Source organism: Triticum aestivum, chromosome 1A (genome assembly GCF_018294505.1).
Source record: "Triticum aestivum cultivar Chinese Spring chromosome 1A, IWGSC CS RefSeq v2.1, whole genome shotgun sequence".
Lineage (NCBI taxonomy): Eukaryota > Viridiplantae > Streptophyta > Magnoliopsida > Poales > Poaceae > Triticum > Triticum aestivum.
The window spans coordinates 399,715,567-399,719,833 of record NC_057794.1 but is presented as its reverse complement, the minus strand read 5'-3'; positions in this window follow the sequence as shown (position 1 = coordinate 399,719,833).

The following is a 4,267-nucleotide window of genomic DNA, read 5'->3' as shown; positions in this document are numbered from 1 at the left end:
TTGGGTAAGCAGACTCTTTTTCTCACCCATCCGTTTCATACTCCCATAGTTAAGTATTCAGTCTAGCGATTTCAATGCAAGAGTTCGCCAGGCTGTAAGGGAGATAAACAGCCCTTCTCCACAACCCGAGGACCCGGAACGGGCCCTTGACCCGGCCTCCCAAGAGGACCCGGATATATCTGAGAAGCTGACCGATGGGGTATTTTACCAATTGAGCAATGACAACGCCTTGGTGGCCATTACGGCCGATTACCCTGGGCTACTTCCAGCCTCACAGGTAACTGAGACCGAAGTCCCAGTACTTTGAAAAGGGATGCATCCTTGCGTGTTTTTGATTACCGTATAACAACCATGTTTTGCAGGGGAGGTCCTCGAGGTGGAAGGTCGAGCCTGCGGCGACTAGCCAACAAGGGGCCACGAGGCCAGGCAGGCTGAAGAGACACGCGGTCCGGATTGAGACACCGGCGCAGCGGTACGACACGCCATTTTTATTCCAAGGCATTATTCTCGGAAGCGTACTAACACCCATGCCTTCTTTTTAGGAAAAAGAGCGCTCGCCGGACTATATCCGGAGAGGCTACTAATCGCGCCTCCACCAGCCAGGCTCCAAGGCAGGATTCGGAGGCGGGAACGAATACGAGGCGTGCGCCGGGCGCTCCTCTGACAGAGGATGTAGATAGACTGTCCGCCACCCATTTTGAGGTGGAAAGTGCCATGAACCACAGGCGTCGCCAGACTGTTCTTCGTGACGCTTGTTTCTCCCAAGAGGCATTGGATGCCTTCAACTCGGGAGATGCGTACCTCCGTGCCGCTCAAAATGGTCTAGCCAGAGCCACGAAGCAGTATGTAAAAGACATACGGGTGAGAAAATTTGGTAATTATATATATATCAGTAGCCCCTGAGACTTGAAACAGTTAGAATAACTGATTTAAGGATCATTTGTTATACAGGTTCTTACAGAAAAGAATACCCAACTGTCCCAGGAGCTGGAAGGGTGCAAAGCCCAACTTCAGGCCGCACTAGCCGCAGCAGGGGAGCCCAAAGAGACCCCCTCTGGTAATATATCCGTCAAATGATAAGTATCATATAAAGTGCGGCGTATATGCAGATCTGACGGTAAAATTGCAGATGACGCTGGAGTAAATCCGGATAAGCAACAGCTCCTACGCCAGCTAAAGGCCGGTGAGAGCGTGCTTACGAGGGTGAGGCAGGAGAAGAATGATCTCCTAGATGCCAACACCAAGCTGGGCATGGAATTAACAGATGTTCGTGCCCAACTGTCGGACTCCGTTAAGGAGAATCGGCGGCTTCGACGCGGCATATTTAGTAAGTGCTTGAACGAACTTTGAAAAAGAGCTCGGCGAGGAAGCTGGCTGACAGAGTTAGGTCTGTAGGTATGCTAACAGGTCGTCCTGCAGAGGAAATGCCCGGTTCTACAGGTGACCTTCTTCCCGAGCTCTCACAACTGCACGAACGAGCTCGGCAGGTGATGCAAGGCGTCGCCCAGGCCTTGTGGCCATCCGTCTCCATGCCCGAAGGCCTTGGAGAGCTTGCAGAGAAGCTGAAGGGAGCGCGGCGGCGCTTCCGATTATGGAAGATATCGGCCTGCCGTCAGGGCGCCAGGGAAGCCTGGGCCATGGTGAAGAAGCGGTACACGAAGGCTGACCCAAACCACATGGCCGAGGTCGGACCTGTGGGGCCCGATGGGAAGGAGATCCCTGTGAGCTTAGTGTACGGCCAAGTAGAATTGGCCGCAAAGTATTCCCAACAGGACTGTAGACTAGACAGCCTATTGGATGGTATTGAAGAGGAATTCAACCAGTCAAATTGACTATGTAATTTAAAGTGACATGTATAATGCCTTCTAGCCGGATTGTAGATCGTTTGTCGTGGCGGACCTTTTCGCTTCAACCTCGGGACCCAACGGTCCGGAGTGTATTTGAATACCCTCTCGGTTATGGAAGAACCGGGGCATGCATGGAGACCAGGCGTAGGGGTCATTAGTGCTTTAACAGACAAGTGCCCAACTAGTTATGTTATATTACATGGTTAGTAAGAAACATCTTCCAGGGAGAATAGTTCCGTTAGGGGTTCCTTTCCCTGGGAGGCATGCCCTAAAGTGCATGTCCGGACTGCGAGAAGAGACGCAGGAAAAACATCTGGGGGCGGATAAGTAAATAAGTGAAAAATCCTTTAGTTCACCGACAGAATATTCTCTTAAGAACGCTAGCTTTCGGCTTCACCCAGTCTGAGGTACACATCCGGCTGACCCGGAAGTAACAATCACAGAGGTTCTCCCCTTATGCCCTAGCCGAATTAACGGGAACGTAGGGCATAAATACAAGAGCCAGGCAACCCAGCTTGGCCAAAACTTAAGTCATATCGATGCATATAATGGTGAATAAAGGGTACATGCGGAAGGATAACACATGTGTTGGGCATAAAGCCCGTATGAATAAGCTTCTGTTAAAGAAGCCCCCAGGTATAATGAGCGCGGATAGCGCGTCAGTTGCGTGCAAACAAGGCACGAATGGGCCCCTAAAGGCTGTGAGAGAAAAGATAGGGAGAAGGAGAAAAATAGAAGACAAATAGTGTATAAAAGTGGACAGAGGAAGGAGACGAACACAGAGTCCGGCGTTAGGCGTAGAATCTTCGGAGTCGGGCTGCGTTCCATGGGTTCGGCTCGAGTCGATTATCCGATGCATCCCGCAGACGGTACGCTCCACCAGTCAGGACTTGGTCAATGATAAAGGGACCTTCCCATTTGGGCTTGAGTTTATCCTTTTTCTTATCCGGCAGGCGTAGAACTAACTCGCCAACATTGTAGGTTTTGGCCCGTACTTCTCTGCTTTGGTATCTTTGAGCCTGCTGTTGATAGAATGCGGAACGGGCTTTTGCCACTCACGCTCCTCCTCCAAGGTGTCCAAACTGTCCTGCCGATCGAGCTCGGCTTCTCTTTCTTCGTACATGCGCACTCGAGGTGAGTCATGAATTATGTCGCAGGGCAGAACCGCCTCTGTGCCGTATACCATAAAGAATGGTGTGTATCCGGTAGTGCGATTCGGCATGGTCCGCAGCCCCTAGAGTACGGAGTCGAGCTCCTCTACCCAATGCGTGTTAGATTCCTTGAGGGACCGCACTAATCTGGGTTTGATGCCGCTCATGATAAGACCATTTGCTCGCTCGACCTGACCGTTAGTTTGTGGGTGATAGACTGAAGCATAATCGAGCTTGATGCCCATGTTTTTGCACCAGAGTTTAACCTCGTCGGCCGTGAAGTTCATGCCATTATCAGTGATGATGCTGTGGGGGACGCCGTAACGGTGTACGACCCCGGATATGAAGTCTATCACCGGTCCGGATTCGGCCGTCTTAACAGGCTTGGCTTCTATCCATTTGGTGAACTTATCCACCATGACCAGTAAGTATTTTTGCTTGTGGGTTCCTCCTTTAAGGGGTCCAACCATGTCAAGCCCCCAGACCGCGAAGGGCCAGGTGATGGGGATAGTATGGAGGGCGGTGGGTGGCATATGGCTTTGGTTTGCAAAAAGCTGGCAACCAACACAACGTTGGACTAAGTCCTGAGCGTCTGCCCGGGCCGTCGGCCAATAAAAGCCTGTACAGAAGGCCTTGCTTACAAGGGCCCGAGCTGCAGCGTGGTGACCGCCGAGTCCGGCATGAATTTCCGCTAGAAGATTCCGCCCTTCCTCTTCGGAGATGCACCTTTGAAGGACTCCGGTGGTGCTTTTCTTATAAAGCTCTCCCTCATGGACTTTATAGGCTTTAGATCACCGCACTATGCAGCGTGCCTCGTTTTGGTCCTCAGGAAGTTCTTGCCTAGTTAGGTAGGCTAGGAATGGTTCTGTCCATGGGGCGATGACTGCCATTATTACATGGGCTGAAGATGTTATTTCGTTGGCGGGGCCTCCAATTATGTCAGAATGTTTGGTGTCAGACAGTGTGGTTGGGTCCGGGCTGTTATTTCCGGGTTCCCCTTCCCATACTACAGATGGTTTGAACAGCCTCTCCAAGAAGATGTTGGGGGGGGGGACGGCGTCACGTTTTGCGCCGATGCGTGCCAGGACATCTGCTGCCTGATTGTTTTCCCGGGCTATATGGTGAAATTCGAGCCCCTCAAACCGAGCTGACATTTTTAGGACGGCGTTGTGATAAGCTGCCATTTTCAGATCCTTGGCATCAAAGTCTCCATTTATTTGGGATATCGCAAGGTTCGGATCCCCGCGCACCTCTAGGCGTTGAATGCCC